This window comes from Sus scrofa, chromosome 4, assembly GCF_054392235.1.
Source record: "Sus scrofa isolate SSC_HxYL_T2T_F1_AM1 chromosome 4, Sscrofa_HxYL_maternal_Yorkshire_Landrace_v2.0, whole genome shotgun sequence".
NCBI classification, from domain to species: Eukaryota; Metazoa; Chordata; class Mammalia; order Artiodactyla; family Suidae; genus Sus; species Sus scrofa.
Genome location: NC_139386.1, coordinates 17,793,518 through 17,810,624, shown reverse-complemented (window position 1 = coordinate 17,810,624; position 17,107 = coordinate 17,793,518). Strand labels below are relative to the sequence as shown.

Below are 17,107 nucleotides of genomic sequence, written 5' to 3'. Positions count from 1 at the left end.
ACAAACTTGGTGGCTTCAAACAACAAAAATGTATTCTCTCTTAGTTCTAGAGGTTAAAAGTCTGAAATTGGTTCCACCAGACGATAGTCAAGTTCTTGGCAGAACTAGTCCTTTATGGAGGCTGTGGGGGTGAATTCATTTCATTGCTTCTTCCTGATCCTAGAAGCTGCCTGCATTCCTCATGCATTCCTCACCATCACTCCAACTTCTTGCTCTCATCATGGTATCTCCTACATGTGGAGTCAAATCTCCCTCTGCTTCTCTCTCATATAAGGATGCTTGTGATTACATTTAGGGCTTCGCCAGGATAATCCAGGATAATCTCTCCATCTCAAAATCCTTAACGTAATCACGCCTGTAAAATCTCTTTTGCCATTTAGGGTAATATTCATAGGTTCCAAGGATTAGGACTTAGATATCTTTGGGGGTTATTATTCAGCCTACCATAAGAACTATCCCAAGAATCCAATAAATTAAGTCATTTTGGAGCCAGTGGTGGGAGAGAGGGAGAGAGAGGATAGAGGTCTGTTGGCCTCAGGTTTTGAAAGGCTTTAAAAGTCAGTTGAATTTAACCTGTCACTGTTGGGTCAAATTTACATCTGATAAAAAATCCAGTGCTAACATGTGAATATGGGAATATAGAAAACAGACTTTCTCTTATTTTATTTTTGGGAATGTAAATAGGTACATTTTGGGGGGTGGGTAATTTGGCAATATCTATCTAAAATGTATAATAATGTTTGATCCACTAATTTTATCATTTTAAACTTATCCTACCAATATATCAATAAAAAATACAACTGCCTTCGAATTCAAAGATGTTCACTATAACTTTGTTTATAGTAGCAAAACTTAGAGAATTCAGTACGCCATTGATGGAGAGCTGGCTAAATAAATTTTACTGTGGACAAAGGATCACTCTTCGGCAATTAAAATAAATAATGTAGTAAAAATATTTACGAGATATATTACATATTGACGTTAAAGTACATGGAAAAATTGTATATTCTGATTGATTTTGTATAAAAATAATAGGTTATTTATAAATTGGAATGGGCATATTTTTTTTTCTGGAAGCATATGTAAGAAGCCATCGTTAGTAATTTCATTTCAGAAAAGGGATTCTAGGGAAGAAAGAATATATTTGCTCTCTGCCTTACGCTTTTCCTGTTCAGCTTGAAGTTTCTAGCTATGCATATGTAACACATTTTTTTTAAGTGCAGCTTCTCAGTCAGCTAGAGTTTGAGGTTGTGCAAATAAGTTATTTTCTCTCCGTGCCACAGTTTCCACAAATAAAACGGGTCCTTTATTCATAGTGTTGTTAAAAGGATTAAGAATAAATGCATAAGTTCCCATCCTGCCTCAGCCTAAGGAACCCAACTAGTATCTAACTAGATTGCTGGTTAGATCTCTGGCCTTGCTCAGTGAATTAAGGATCCAGGATTGGGGAGAGCTGTGGTGTAGGGCATAGATAGATGCGGCTCAGATCTGGCATTGCTGTGGTGTGGGTCACAGATGTTGCTTGCATCTGGCATTGCTGTTGCTGTGGTGTAGGCCAGCAGCTACAGCTCCAATTTGACCCCTAAAACCTGGGAACTTCCATATGCCTAGTGTGAGGCCCTAAAAAGCCAAAAAAAAAAAAAAGAAGAAGAAGAATAAATGCACCTAAAACATTTAAAAGTGTTTGCCATATCTCAAGGTCCTAAAATGTTATTATGTCATATTGCTTTTATTTACCCAAAGTCAAAAAATCTATGCAGAACGATGAGACACTTCTGTGTCTTCTGAACACTTTCTGTATTTTAATGAAAGCCTAAAAGGTGTTATTTTAAAATATATATACAGAATAAATTTGCATGAGTCTGGAGAGTTTAGGGAACCTCTAGGTTTAGAAGAGTGCCCTGCCAACAGAAGACAGGTAAAGTGGAAGGGGGATTGGCATCAAATGGGCTGGAAGTGGGGCTAGTGTAGCAACTCAGGTAAAATAATTGGGTCCTGACTAGATGGTGGAAGCAGGGAAGATATGCATGGAGAGAAATAGGATCTGCTCATTAGCTGAATAAGGGTGATGAAATAAAAGCATGAGTCAAGAATCTCCAATATGGGAATGTGGTAGAGAGGTGGTATTAGCAATATGGAGAAAGTTTAGTGACAGATAGGAAGGTAAAAGCTAGTGTTTGAGACTCAGACATGGGACTGTGACTAGTTTGGACAGATTGTCGTCATTGAGAGGTTGTGTAATTAGAGATTCATAAAGTATAAAAGTGAGTGAATCAAATAAAATTTTAGAGCAAGAGAGATCTTTATGATAAAATACATCTCTTTATATGTGTATCTTGGAGTTTATTATCTAGGTCTGTTTTGAAAATCTCAGGTGTGAATAGCAGGGGGAACTGCTCTGTTGTATAATCAGTAGTAAAATGTCACCTGTCATTTAACTGCTTTGAGTCTCATTTTCCTCATACATAAAATGGGGGGAATAATACTGTCTACTTTATAGGGTTGTTCTATTAAAAAGGTAATATTTATAAAACGCTTGGATGTGATCATTTTCAATACATTTTAATGGGGGTTAGACTGGGTACAGTGGAGGTGTTTATTCTTGCTGCCTCCCGACTGTGTGTAGACTCTTCAGTCAGTCATTTAAACAGTCCAGACAGATTTACTACAGACTCTATTCCGGGTGTTGCTGTGAGTAGGGAAGCAGGATTTTGAATAATCAAGAGTCACTGTCTTCAGACAAAGTTCAGCAAAGTGCAGACCAACTGCTGGCTCTTCTCCTTTCCTTGACAGATGTAATAATACAGAGTGGTTCTAATACCTAATTTGAACCTGAACCTTTAGCTTCCTGGAAAGTAAGTATCCACATGTTAGATGAAGGTTTTCTCATCCGAGGGCTTTTGGTAAAAGACTTATGGTTAAATGTGAGCACGTTTTATACAATTACCCAGATGTTTGTTTGGGCAGCTCAAAGACAAGGACAGTCTTCTGATCCTTGTCACTGGAATTCGGTTCTTTGATCTCCACCCAAAGTTACGGGAAAAGGCACTTAGCAAAACTTGAGGGAGATTAAGAGAAGAGGAGAGAATTTTTCCTTCTTTAAAAATTGATTAAATGTGAACCTTCCCCACCCTTCCTGAAATTTCTCGCATGTAAAATTCCAAAGAACAGACACCCAAATCTGAGAAAGAACCAAAGAACACAAGTCTTTGTCAATAAGGAGATGACTAACTCCATTCCTGCTAGTCCCTTCCACATGGGAAAGCTCAGTAAAGCTGTCCCAGTAAAGCACTTCCACATACATGTGTGTTTGCACAACTATACACATGGGTAAATAAGTATGTAAGTATGAGACTGTTGTAGTCTTTCTATAGCTTCTCCCTCAATCTGTTTTGTCTGAAGTGAGAGAGTTGGTGAGTTTCTAGAGCAGTTTCTGCATTTCACCCAAATATCAGTGTTGTCTGGCTCCCAAGCAGGTAGACATCCCCGTTTATGGTTTTGATGGCACATTTCTCTGTCTTTGGGAGTACATCATAAAAGTGTGAAAGTCTGAATCATATCGATTGACCCATCAGGAACCTACTAGAAATGACCCATCACCATACTACTGGTAGTGTGTAAGAATGAGAACAAGTCTTAAATTAGAAATCAAGAGACATAGGTCTTGGGTTTGGCTCATCTGTAAAACAGTATTAGCAGCGAATGTCTCATAAGTTTACTCTGAAGTGTGTGATTTCTCCTCCCTTTACCATTTCATTTCATCCCTATCCAAAGCTTAACATTTTTTAGTATTTATTCAAAATGTCAGCAGACACATTTGAGGCAGACAGATTTGAGGCAAGCTTTCTTCTTTCAAGTGTAGATAGGGTAGATAAAGGATTATAGTGATGAAGAAATGTGCCAAAACATAGTTTAGGAAACTCTTTCTCAGTATTACCCAATCAACAGAGATGTTCTGAAAACATGTTTTAAACAGATGTCAGTAGCCAGTGTAATGAAATAGTACCAAAGCCAAAAGAAATTTGGAGTTCCTGTTGTGGCTCAGCGGTAACGAACCAGACTCGTATCCGTGAGGATGCAGATTTGATCCTTGGCCCTGCTCAGTGGGTTAAGGGTCTGGCATTACTGTGAGCTGTGGTATAGCTCTGATCCCATGTTGCTGTGGCTGTGGTGTAGGCCAGCATCTGTAGCTCTGATTCGGCCCCTAGCCTGGGAACTTCCATATGCCACAGGTGCAGCCCTAAAGAGACAAAAATACGTGTATGTGTAACTGGGTCACCATGCTGTACAGTAGAAAATTGACAGAACACTATAAACCAGCTATAACGGAAAAAAATAAAAATCATTATGTAAAAACAAAAAAGAGGCAAAAATAAATAAAGAAAAGAAAAAACATTATTTTAAAAAAAGAATTTAATGTTCAGGTCATATAGTATAAATGTATATTCATACAAACACATACTTTAAAATCACATTTTCATCAGCTCTTATTTTAAGTCATGGTAGAGCCCCCCTTACTTCCCAGCTATGCCACTGGAGAAGTACCGGAGAAAAGAAAGAATGAGGAAAAATAGACTTAGGATGTTGTATTCTGGTTAAATGGCAGTTCTACCTCGGCTTTCTCTAGTTCTTCCTTGTTTTGAAAGTGGGAGGCAATTGTAAAAGGAAAAGAGTATGATTTGATCCCTGTTGTGAACGGCAGCTCCTTTTCTCTCTCCCTTATTCATGCCACATGGCGAATTTATAGGTTCTTTTCTTACATAGACAAGAATTGAGGAAGTAGATTGTCATGAAAATATACTCTGCAGCTAGATTTTCTCTTTAAGTAAATGAAAACTTAAAATGTACTTATTTCAGAATTCCCATTATGGCTCAGTGGTAATGAACCTGACTAGTATCCATGAGGATGTGGGTTCAATCCCTGGCCTCCCTCGGTGGGTAAAGGATCTGGTGTTGCCATGAGCTGTGGTGTAGGTGGCAAACAAAGCTCAAATCTGGTGTTGCTGTGGCTGTGGTGTAGGCTGGCTGTTACAGCTCTGATTTGACCCCTAGCCTGAGAACATCCATATGCTGAGGGTGAGCCCCTAAAAAAAGCAAAAGAAAAACAAAACAAAACAAAAAAACCCACCTTATTTCACTAAATTGAACACACAATATTTACTGAAGATAATTCATTGTTCAATGTTAATATGACACTAGATTTTTAAAAATTAATATTGAGCTTTTTTTTTTTTTTTAATGACTACACCCACAGCATATGGATGTTCCCAGGCCAGGGATTGAATCTGAGCTGCAGCTGTGACCTACACCACGGCCATGGCAATGCCAGATCCTTTAAGCCAATGTGCCAGACTGGGGATCAAACCCTTGCGTCCACAGTGACCCAGGCTGCTGCAGTCAGATTCTTAACCCACTGCCGCAGTGGGAACCCCAATGCAGTATATGAAATTTAAATAATCGAACTCTCATTTTAATGGAGAGGAACCACAGTGAGCCCAAGGGGGTATTGTAGGGACAGCACTGTATTTCAAAACTTCTTTTTAAAAAACAATTATTAACATTTATTAAGCTTTTATGGTGAGTGAGAGCTTTAAGTGTTTCATACACGTCTCATTTAATCTTCACATTAGCTTTATGAGGTAGATTCGCTTATTCCTATTTGACCCAGGCAGTAAGCAATGGAGTTGAGATCTCAGCATAAACAGGCCTGGGGTGTATATCATTAGAGATAGAGAAATCCGTGTTTCAGGAGGCAAAGAACATAGCAATCTTTCTCGGCTTATGTGGAAAGCACAGACTATCTCTCTTTAATGGAATGGCAGTAAAACTCTGACCAAAGAGTGTGCTTCTCCTTTACTTTAATCCAGGTTTCTCAAGCTCAGCACGACTGACATCTGAGGCCAGATAATTCCTTGTTGGAGGGGCTGTTCTGTGCACTGTAGCATATTTACAGCATCCCTTAAGTGCCAGTAGCAACCCTTCCACCCAAGTTGTGACAGCCCAAAATGGCCCCAGACGTTTCCAGATGTCTCCCTGGAGGCAAACTCACCTCTCTTGAGAATCACTGCTTGAATGTAATCAAAGCATTCCCTTTTCTTTAGTACCCCTGCTGCCAAGCTTCATGTGGTCGACACAGAAACTCCTGAGTTGTGGAAGTATGTGATGTCACTTTATATACGTTTCACAGACACTTCTAATTTTCAGAATAGTAAATGCTTACTTGGCTACAAAATAGGTAGAAAAAGCATTTTAAATCCTACTTGCAAATAAGGACGTTGAAACACAAATAGCTGAAAGGAAGCAGCAGGTTTGGTACAAATAACCAGAAACACAGAACAGAATTTGAATTTTACACCTGCAAACTCGTTAGGAGACATTGAGCAGATCTCCAGTTGTTGATCTCAGTTTTCCTCGTCTATCAAATGAGCATAATAATCCTGCTTCTACCCCTCACAAAGCTTCTAGATGGGCCAAGTCAGAACTTCACGTCAAAGGACAAAGTGCACTTGTTACTCTTGATTTGCCAGTGGTCATCCAGAAGAGTAGGGCTGAACTGAGTTTGGAACACCACAACTAATATTCTCTTTCCTTGGACTCCGTATGACAAATAGTGGACCTTGCTCCCTGGTCTTTGCAGACATTGCTAATCAATCACAGATCTCTTTCCCAGTGTGATCCCAGAACTTCTCAGCAACACACAGCACACTTCGCAGCTGACCTGTAGGTCAGATTTTGAACTTGAAGCCAAATCTTTTGGCTATTTCTATAATGGATAACTCTGCCACTTAGTTCTCAGTCCTTCAGGGATCAGCTACTTTATACTTTATTATGTACAGAAAATGTTAATGTATTGGTTTTTAACCAGCGAGTCAGGTCAGTTGACGAATCCAACATTTACCTCAGACTTCCAAGTTTATATAACCTGTGATGAGTTAGGAATCTGAAGCGTCATTTAGGAGGCCGGTTTTAGGACAGTAGTAGAGCACAGCTGACACCCCTGCAGAGCTTACTGAAATAGATTGCTGGACACACCCTCAGAATCTGACTCAGTGGGTCTTTTGAGTTGCTTGAGAACTTGCATGGCTGACACGTTCCTAAATGATGCTGATATCACTGGTCTGCGGACCACATTTCCGAAACCCCTGCACTGGCAAAAAGACAACTGCCTTAGAGCAAAAGACTTCGGCTTGAGAAATCCTCCTGGTTTTTGTAATTTCTGTAACCCTGGGGGAAAATGTTAGGCCTTCCTAGGCTTGAGGTTCGTGCTTTGCATAATGGTCAATGAAGCCTGATCTGCTTACCTCATAGAGTTGTGTTTAAAATTAAATTACATAGAGAACATGGAAGATTCTTACAAATAGCAAATCCTCTAGATTAGTAAATGCTTTTTTAGTGCTTTTGCTGCTATTTGAAGAAGGTGCCTTTTAAGCCTGAAAGTTCAACCAGCTATTTATGGGCCCAACTCTTCCTGGGCAGCTAACCAGCTTTCTCTCCTCTCCCACAGCCATGGCCAACTGCAGCAAGGAGCTGCATGAAACATGTCAGGTCTCTATGTAATGTTCCCACATATTCGTCAGGCTTACCCAGAGTCTAAGTAGAAGGAAATGCTTTCAGAATGTTCTGGATATTTGGCCCAAGGCATTGTTCCCTTTTACTGGTCTGCAGGGACTAAAGGGAATCTGTCAATCAAAGACAAACTAGGGTGGACCCATCAGCCACTGGCAGTTACTCCTCAGAGATTTGCTTGTGACTCATGACAGCAACTTGCCAGGAGGAGGGGAAGGAAATCATCTGGAAAACATCCTAAATAAAACCGAAATGGACATTCTGGGAAAGAGAAAAAAAGGGGAGGGGAATTAAGACAAAACTAAGTCAAGTTCCCCAAAGATCCCTCTCAGTCTCGCCTGAATTCTGTCACTGAGAGTAGAAAGAACCCAGATCTTGATGTTCTGATTCCTGGCTCTGACACTGATTTGACTGGATGTCATTGGAGATGGTACTACTCTCATAGTTTAAAAGCTCCATGGAGGCACAGACCAGCGCTGTCTTTTTCAGAGCTGTATCCTCAGTGTTGGATCAGCTGCTCAATAAGTAAATTTTCAATAAAACTCTTCTAGGCTCAGTTTCCTCATTGTCAAACAAGACTAAGAATGCACAGCTCTTAAGGCTGTCATAAATAGTCAATGAGCTAATGAACAATATCCAGAACACAATAGGCCCCCCATCAGAAGGGTCTGCAATCAATAGAAGTGAATATACCACTAAAGTTATTTTTGTTTTTAACTGCTTGTTCCTTTAACTTCAGGCATTACCTTATTTTAGGTCTTTTGGGACCCATGTTTTGATTATCTTTTAATTTCCTGGAAGAAAAATAATTACAATTGATCACTGTTTTGGCTTTAAGTTCATGGCATAACTAACTCCTGCTAATGTGATAAATGAGATTAATTTAATACCCAGTCAACTGTACCTTTCAGTATAATATAATTCTCAGAGTTCCCATTGTGGCCCAGCAGTTAACGAACCCAACTAGTATCCATGAGGACGGGGGTTCCATCCCTGGCCTTGCTCAGTGGGTTAAGTATTCGGTGTTGCTGTGAGCTATGATGTAGGTTGCAGATGGGGCTCAGATCCCACGTTGCTGTGGCTGTGGTGTAGGCTGGCAACTACAGCTCCGATTCAACCCTTAGCCTGGGAACCTCCGTATGCCACGGGTGTGGCCCTAAAAAGACTATATACTATAATTCTGTTAATTTTGTATTGATTGCATTTCTATCATCTTTTTTCTAGGAAATAAGGTTCAGTGGGAGGATTAGGATAAAGGTCATCCCAGGGCTTTGAAAGAAAATAAAATCAGCAAGATTCAGAGAAACCAAATGTGGTAGCTGAATCTACATTCTGCTCATAAAATGTAGAGAACATAGCTCTTTCCCCACCAGTCTCTGAGGACATGACCAATCAAGAGCCACTAAGGGAGGCTTTGAAACTGCAAAACTTGCACTTCTTTTGTCATCTAGAAGATGGGAGATTGCAACTTTCTCTCTTAAACCAGACTCATTTGTTTCTTTATTCACTGAACTCTTCTTTATTAGTTACTGGGAATTCTCCCTGAGTTACCTGATCTTCAGAGCTCCTGGAGATGTGAAAGGCCAGCCACCAGGATAGGGTACTCTTGGGGGTTCTGAAAGTCCCAGGGCAGGATTTCCCATTGTGGCTCAGTGGAAATGAATCTGACTAGCATCCATGAAGACGCAGGTTTGATCCCTGGCCTCGATCAGCAAGTTAAGGATACAGCATTGCCATGAGCTGTGGTGTAGGCCAGTGGCTACAACTCTGATTCAACCCCTAGCCTGGGAATCTCCATATGCTGCGGGTGTGGCCCTAAAAAGACAAAAAAGAAAGAAAAAGAAAGTCCCAGAGCAGTATCGCAGAGCTGCTCATGAACAAATTCAGTAAGGTAGGCTGTGATTGGATCAGTCACCAGGATAGGTACTCTTGTGGGTTCTGAAAGTCCCAGGGTAGGATTTCCCATCATGGCTCAGCGGAAACCAATGTGTGTTGCTTTCTCTCTTGTTTACTCTGCTTCCTCTTTAAGATATTTTTTGCCTTTGTGTCCAGATGCAGGTATCACCATTTTCCCCTGAAGGCCCCAAGGTACCAAAGTATACATTGTTCTTACTTTCATTTTTTTCTACGTGGATATCAAGGCATACCCCATACGTTCTCCATGAAGTAGGTTTGTTGGTTGGTTTGTTTGCAATTGTTCCTGCTTGCACTTTTCTCTCCAAAAGCATTGACATGCCTCTGTATGACCTGAACGGTGACAACCAGAAGGACAGACTCTCAGAGATTCTTTCTAAAACCTGATTTTCTTGATACTCTTTTCTTGAGGTGACTTCTCTTCCAGGAGACTCCACTATGGACACATTTGGAGCTCACGCTGCACTACCCTTTTCCCTTCCAAAGTCTAGCTATCTCAAGACATTAGCACCACTTTTTACCTTCTCAATGTCTAGGGACGCACCTTCTGTTTGTCAAACATGTCTATACTCCATTGCCCACTCGTTCAGCCTTGATTTCTTTTAATGTCTAATTTTCTAGCCTGTTTGATCATTTCCCAACACCTTGATTATAATCTCTTCAAGTGGAGTGGATTTTGGTCTGGCCTCCAAACTAACACCTGCTTTAAAATCAGCTAAACTTTTATCAAGTTCTATGCATCCAACACTGTGTTAACAGAAACAGGAAACACCTAAAGAGTGCTTACTACTGCCATGCCTTGAGTGCTTTGTTTAACTCAGTTTTCATTATAGCAACCCCACGAGGTTGGCATTATTCTTACCTCCATTTTGCAGATGAGATAACTGAGGTATAAGGCAGTCAAGTAACTTCCCATAGAGTCAGCAAGTGATATTGCTGTGATCTGAGCCCAGAAGTCTCTCTCCGTGGTTCACATTCTTTACTCTGCCCCCATACTTCCTCTCAAAGCATGAAGGACCCTGTAAAGGTTATCTCAGTGAATCATCATAGCAACTCCATGAGATAATTACTGTTGTCGTTCTTATTTTAACTTGGAAAAATAAAGATTTAGGAAAAGTAAAGCCCCATGGTTTATTTAATGTGGGACTTGAACTGAAATTTAAGTATAACTGATGCTAAAGCCTATATCCTTCTTCACTTTTTTGTTTTGTGTTCATCCTTAAACATTTTCCTCTATCTCTTTCAGAGGCACTTTTAACCAGAGTTTCTCAGACTTAAGGTTCTCTGGTATTATGAGACATATAAGAATAAAAAATATTTGGGGCCTCCAATATTGATTTAAATTATTTTTATTCTGATGTATAGAGATAACTAAGTATTAAGTTATGTAGGTATTTTATATGCTTACAATTCTTTTGTGATTGCAAAATTAACAATTAATTTACAAATTAAATAAAAATAAAGCCAAAAAGTCAATATAATTCCATTAACATGAACAGTATCAAGCATCATTTCAAGTGTAAGAATTTTTTAAATATTTGGGTGATAAAGATTTTATTTTTTAATTTTTATTGAAGTGTAGTAGATATACAGTGTTTCAGTTGTACAGCAAAGTAATTCAGTTACACATTTACACATATATCTATATCTATTCTTTTTCAGGTTCTTTTCCATTATGTTATATAAAATATTGAATATAATTTCCTGTGCTACACAGTAGGCCCTTATTCTTTATTTTAAGTATAGTAGTATGAATCTGATTATCTCTAATTCCTAATTTATCCCTCCCGTCCTCTTTCCCCTCTGGTAACATAAGTTTGTTTTCTACATTCGTGAGTCTATTTCTATTTTATAAATAAGCTGATTTGTATCATCTTTCTTAGATTTCACTTATAGGGGATATCATATGATTTTGTCCTTCTCTGTCTGACTTACTTCAATTAGTATGATAATCTTTATGTCCATCTATGTTTCTACAGATATATATAGTGACTGCACCACTTTACATTCCCACCAAGAGTGTAAGAGGGTTCCCTTTTCTCCACAGCCTCTCCAGCATTTATTATTTTTAGACTTTTTGATGATGGCCATTCTGACTTATGTAAGGTGATATCTTATTTGCATTTCTCTATTAGCCAAATTGAGCATCTTTTCATGTGCCTGTTGGTCATCTACATGTTTTCTTTGGAGAAATGTCTGTTTAAGTCATCTGCCAATTTTTCGATTGTGTTATTTGTTGTTTTTTATTTTTTTGATATTGAGCTGTGTGAGCAGTGTTTTTATTTTGGAGATTAATCCCTTGTCGGTTGCATCTCTTGTAAATATTTTCTTCCATACTGTAGATTGTCTTTTCTTTTTGTTTATACTTTCCTTCCCTGTACAAAAGCTTTTAAGTTTAATTAGGTCCCATTTGTTTATTTTTGCTTTTGTTTCCATTACTCTAGGAGGTGGATCCAAAAAAATATTGTGTGATTTATGTCAGAATATTCTGCCTATGCTTTCCTCTAGCAGTTTTATAGTATCTGGTCTTACATTTAGGTCTTTAATCCATTTTGAGTTTATTTTTGTGTGTGGTATTAGAGAATTTCTAATTTCATTCTTTTCCATGTAGCTGTTCAGTTTTCCCAGCACCACTCAGTGAGAGGCTATCTTTTCTCCATTGTATATCTTTGCCTCTTTTGTTCTAGGTCAATTGACCGTAAGTGCATGGATTTATTTCTGGGCTTTCCATCTGGTCCCATTGATCTGTGTGATGGTTTTTGTGTTACTACCACACTGTTTTGATACTGTAGCTTTGTAGTATAGTCTGAATCCAGAGATCCTGATTCCTCCAGCTCTGTTCTTCTTTCGTAAGATTGTTTTGGCTGTCTGGGGGTCTATTGTATTTCCATACAAATTTTGAAAAAATTTTGGCCACAGGTGGAAGGTTTTGGATAGACAACTCTGTACTAAAATGATATTTTCAATGTGACCACAGTAATGATTGCTATGGAACAGTTGTTTTGAGCTTGGCATTCTTGATTACCATATATCCTATGATAACACAATCTCTCACTTATTGTCTTTAACACAAATACTGAGAAACTTCTTTTTATACAATGTTATTTGGGCTTCACACGCCCAAAGACATTTTCATAGTAAATCCATCCCTGTTCCTATGTAATTATCCCACAGTAATAGAGATGGTTTAATTTGGTGCTGATTTGTCCATTATGCAGAACACACATGGCGTCCCTTTACAAACTCCTGTGAACAGTGAAGACAAATTTGATCCATTAGCAAACTTTATTTGAAGGTCACCTAAAATGGAAAGGTCTCCCTATGTCTCTGAATCTTAAACAGCTGGAACTACTTAAATGCAAAAAAAAAAAAAAAAAAAAAAAAAAAAAGCTTAAAGTGCTGTCTCAACGTAGACTTGCAGGAAAATACCCAATACATGCTAATGTGTGCACACACACACACACGCACATCCTTTATGATGTTTTAAATGCCAAATTAAATTCAGTTTTGATGTGTTTTACAACATCAGTTTTGGAAGAAGGGAAAAAAAGGTTCTAAAAAATTAGAAGCAGTTCATGAGTAAATGAACCAAATACCTGTTAATTCTATTATCAGCAAAAATGGCAGCATTTTGAGACTAATGTGTAATCTCACATTATGATTCAAAATTGGATTGCATGTTCTGGCTTCTAGGTGAAAAGAGAAAGGGACCTGGAAGTAAATCAGGTAGAGGATAATCATGGAAAAATCACCTTTTTCTTTTTACTCTACTGCAAGGAAAAGACAACACTGCTCAGAAGAATAGGAGCTAACATACTATGGGAATGAACTTCTGTAACTACAGGAGAGACTGAACCTCCAGAGTAAAGGAAGATAGAAGACAACTTCAGTTCTGGGACCCAGGAGCTTTTTATACAGTGTAGAAAGATGAACAACATCATAGTTAAAAGCGTTAAGCTTAAAACAATTTTTTTTTAATTGAAGTAGAGTTGATTTACAGTATTGTGTTAGTTTAAAAGGGTTAAACTTATTTCCCATAAACTTTAGGAAACTGAAAGAAGAGAATTCAAACTGATACGCACTCTGTTTTCAAAACTGAAAACATCTTTTAACTAGATTTTGCTTGTTTGTGTATATTAGTCATAGTGATTTTAATAATGGCAATAAACCAATATCTATTTGCATTTTCCATGCTAATAGCTTTACATAGATTATTGTATTGGGTCCTCTTGATATCGACAACCACATGAGATGAACATAATTAAAATCCTCATTTTTGTAGGTGAGGAAAGTTAGGCAGGAAGAGGTTAAAGAATTAACTCACAGTTAACGCATCGATCAAATGACAGACCCAGGCTCAGAGCCTGAGTCTCTATGATCCCTAAGCCAGAGTTCTTAAACTGCAGCACCAACTTTCCTTCCAGAAAGCACTCTCCAGGTAATCAAATCCTAATAACATAATCACCCCCAGCAATTAGCTGTCAAGCCTGCTTATATCTTTGACGAGAAACCTGAAACCCACAGATATTAAATGAATTTTTTAAGGTTATAAACCTAGAAGTAAAACCAGGCTCCAAATTCACAACCCAAGGTATCTTCTACCACTTGTATTATTTTTTGAAAAAATAAAAACTTTTAACATTCTGTGTTTTAGATCTAGTTTAATTCCCACCATTCTGTGTATCCAGTAGATACTTTCTAAATATTAATTTCATAGATAAGAAAGTGGAGGCTGAAATGTTAAATTCTTAGAAATATCAAAATTAATGGTTTTGGCTTTTGTTAAAAAATTACAGTCGAATGGAAAATTAAATTATCCCTGCTCCTTCTATTAAGTCTGGGCAGACACTGCTATTCCACAGGGTGCAAAGCAGACCATCAAGCTAAAAAAATAGGTTTTGACATTTTTTAAATTTTTTTTAAATTTATTTATTTATTTATTTATTTTTGTCTTTTTGCCATTTCTTGGGCTGCTCCCAGGGCATATGGAGGTTCCCAGGCTAGGGGTTGAATCGGAGCTGTAGCCACTGGCCTACACCACAGCCACAGCAACGTGGGATCCAAGCTGTGTCTGCGACCTACACCACAGCTCACGGGAACGCCAGATCCTTAACCCACTGAGGGAGGCCAGGGATTGAACCTGCAACCTCATGGTTCCTAGTCGGATTCGTTAACCACTGAGCCACGACAGGAACTCCATTGACATGTTTTTTAAATAATTATTTTTTACAAGAATATAGTTGATTTACAATACTGTGCCAATTTCTGCCATACAGCAAAGTGACTCAGTTATACATGTATATAACACATATGTGTGTTCTTTTTTTAAAATTTTTTCATTTTTTAAAATTTATTTATGTATTTGCTTTTAAGGGCCATACCTGTGCCATATGGAAGCCCCCAGACTAGGGGTTGAATTGGAGCTGCAGCCCCAGCCTATGCCATAGCCACAGCTGTAGTAATGTCAGATCTGAGCCACATCCACAATCTATTGCCACAGCTCATGGCAACGCTGGATCCTTAACTCACTGAGCAAAGCCAGGAATTGAACCTGCATTCTCATGGATCTAGTCAGATTCTTAACCCACTGAGCCACAGCAGGAACTCCCTATACACTCTTTTTTTTTTTTTTCTTTCTTTTTTATTTTTTTAATATTCTTTTCCATCATGGGCAGGTTTTGTTCATAGGTGAATTACCTTCTAGCCTGTTTCCAGTTTATCCCAAGCCAGGTTACCTGTCATTGCTTTTACCTGACAGTCTCGGAAGGCATTTGAATTTTCGAGTTTGTATTAGCCCCAGCACTTAGAAGTTAGGGCGATCAGCTATCTCTTTTTGCCCAAGACTAAGAGGAAGAGAATTCTCAGATCATGGGCTTTTCAGTGCTAAAACCAGGAAAGGAGTGGGGAAGGGAGATTAGGGTAGGGATCCTATTAGATGTCCATGAAGTATTTACTGTTTACAAGAAGGAACACTGCAGTCTAGCGTTGTGAGCGCATTCCAAGCACCATTCATTCATTCATATCCATAAACATTTATTTTCTACTCTATGTCAGATAACTGCTAAGTCCACCTGGAAAGAGTAGGACAGAGAATCTCTGCCTTTAGTAATCGTAGCATGTAGGAGGGGGAGATGAGGCAAACTCACACGCAACTGTAACCCAGGCAGGATGATCTAAATGATACTGGAAGCTCAAACCAATTTTCTCATAATAGGATGATGCAGCTTCCAGTTAGGAGCCACTTTATATAACTGAAGTTCCCAGGAATCTGAACTCTCCATTTGAAAACCGTTAACAAGGTCAGTGCAATGAAGGGTACACTGCTAATGTCAAATACAGTTTCTTTAGCTATTTCTAGGGGAATTCAGCTTTTAATAGGAAAATCATTCTTATGGGGAAATCAATAATTATGAGCCCATGTCTTAGCCACAGTCACTTTTCACATGCATACAGTTTGTCGATTTATGAAAAAAAGCAAGCTAGATTTTGACAGGAATTTATTTGAATCCATGAATCAATTTGAAGATTATGACCATTTAAGCAATACTAAGTCTTCCAATCCATAAACATAAGAATTCTCTTTCTTTAGATCTTCCTTAATTCCTTTTAACAATATTTTGTAATTTTCAGTATATAAGTCTTACACTACTTTTCTTAAATTTATTGCTAATTATATTGGGGTTTTTTGGATGGTATGTAAATGAAGTTTAATTTCTAGTTTAATTTCTTTTCCTGTTATGTATCTACTCAGATTTCCTATTAGACATTTTTATTGGTAGATTTTATTTTTTAGGACAGTTTTAGGTTTTTTTTAAATTACTCAATGAATTTTATTGCATTTATAGCTGTACACCAATCATCTCAACCAAATTTTATAGCATTTCCATCCCAAACCCTCAGTGCATCCCCCCACCTGCAACCTGTCTCATTTGGGAACCATAAGTATTTCAAGGTCCGTGAGTCAGTATCTGTTCTGCAGAGAAGTTCATTGTATCCTTTTTTTAGATTCCACATGTAAGTGATAGCATTTGATGGTGGTGTCTCATTGTTTTACTGACTTCACTTAGCATGATAATTTCTAGGTCCATCCATGTTGCTGCAAATGCCGTTATTTCTTTCCTTTTAATGGCTGAATAATATTTCATTGTGTATATGTACCACATCTTCTTTATCCACTCCTCTAGGACAGTTTTAGGTTTACAGGAAAATTGAGCAGATAGTACAGAGTTCGTGTATACCCTCCACATAGTTTCTGCAATCATTAACATCTTTCATGAGTACAGTACATTTCTTATAATTAACAACCAATACTGGTACATAACTTCTAACTAACATCCATATTTTATTCATAATTCCTCATTTTTTACCAAGTACACCTTTTCTATTCCAAGATCCCTTCAAAGATATTCTGTTTCCTTTACTTGTAATATCTCCTTGGACTCTACCTGGCTGGGACAGTTTCTCAAACTTCTCTTGTTTCTGTTGACCTTGACAGTTTTGAGGAGTACTGGGCAAGTATATTTCCTTTTCACAGAGAATGTGTACAGATAGTTTTCAGAATTGAAGCTGACTTTCCATTTCTTGTTGTAAGGATTAAAAATAAAATGTGTATAACTGATCAACAAAT

General features: G+C 38.2%; 1 long non-coding RNA gene across 1 annotated transcript in view; it reads left to right on the top strand.

Moving 5' to 3' along the window:
- The window catches only part of LOC102159324 (uncharacterized), a 538,926-nt gene extending 525,257 nt beyond the window's left edge, over positions 1-13,669 (top strand). The window contains exons 22-24 of the long non-coding RNA XR_014843430.1: positions 2,794-2,855; positions 8,791-8,911; positions 13,258-13,669. This is a non-coding gene — a long non-coding RNA (uncharacterized LOC102159324). The remainder of the gene's footprint in view (positions 1-2,793; positions 2,856-8,790; positions 8,912-13,257) is intronic.
- The last annotated feature ends 3,438 nt before the right edge of the window (positions 13,670-17,107 follow it).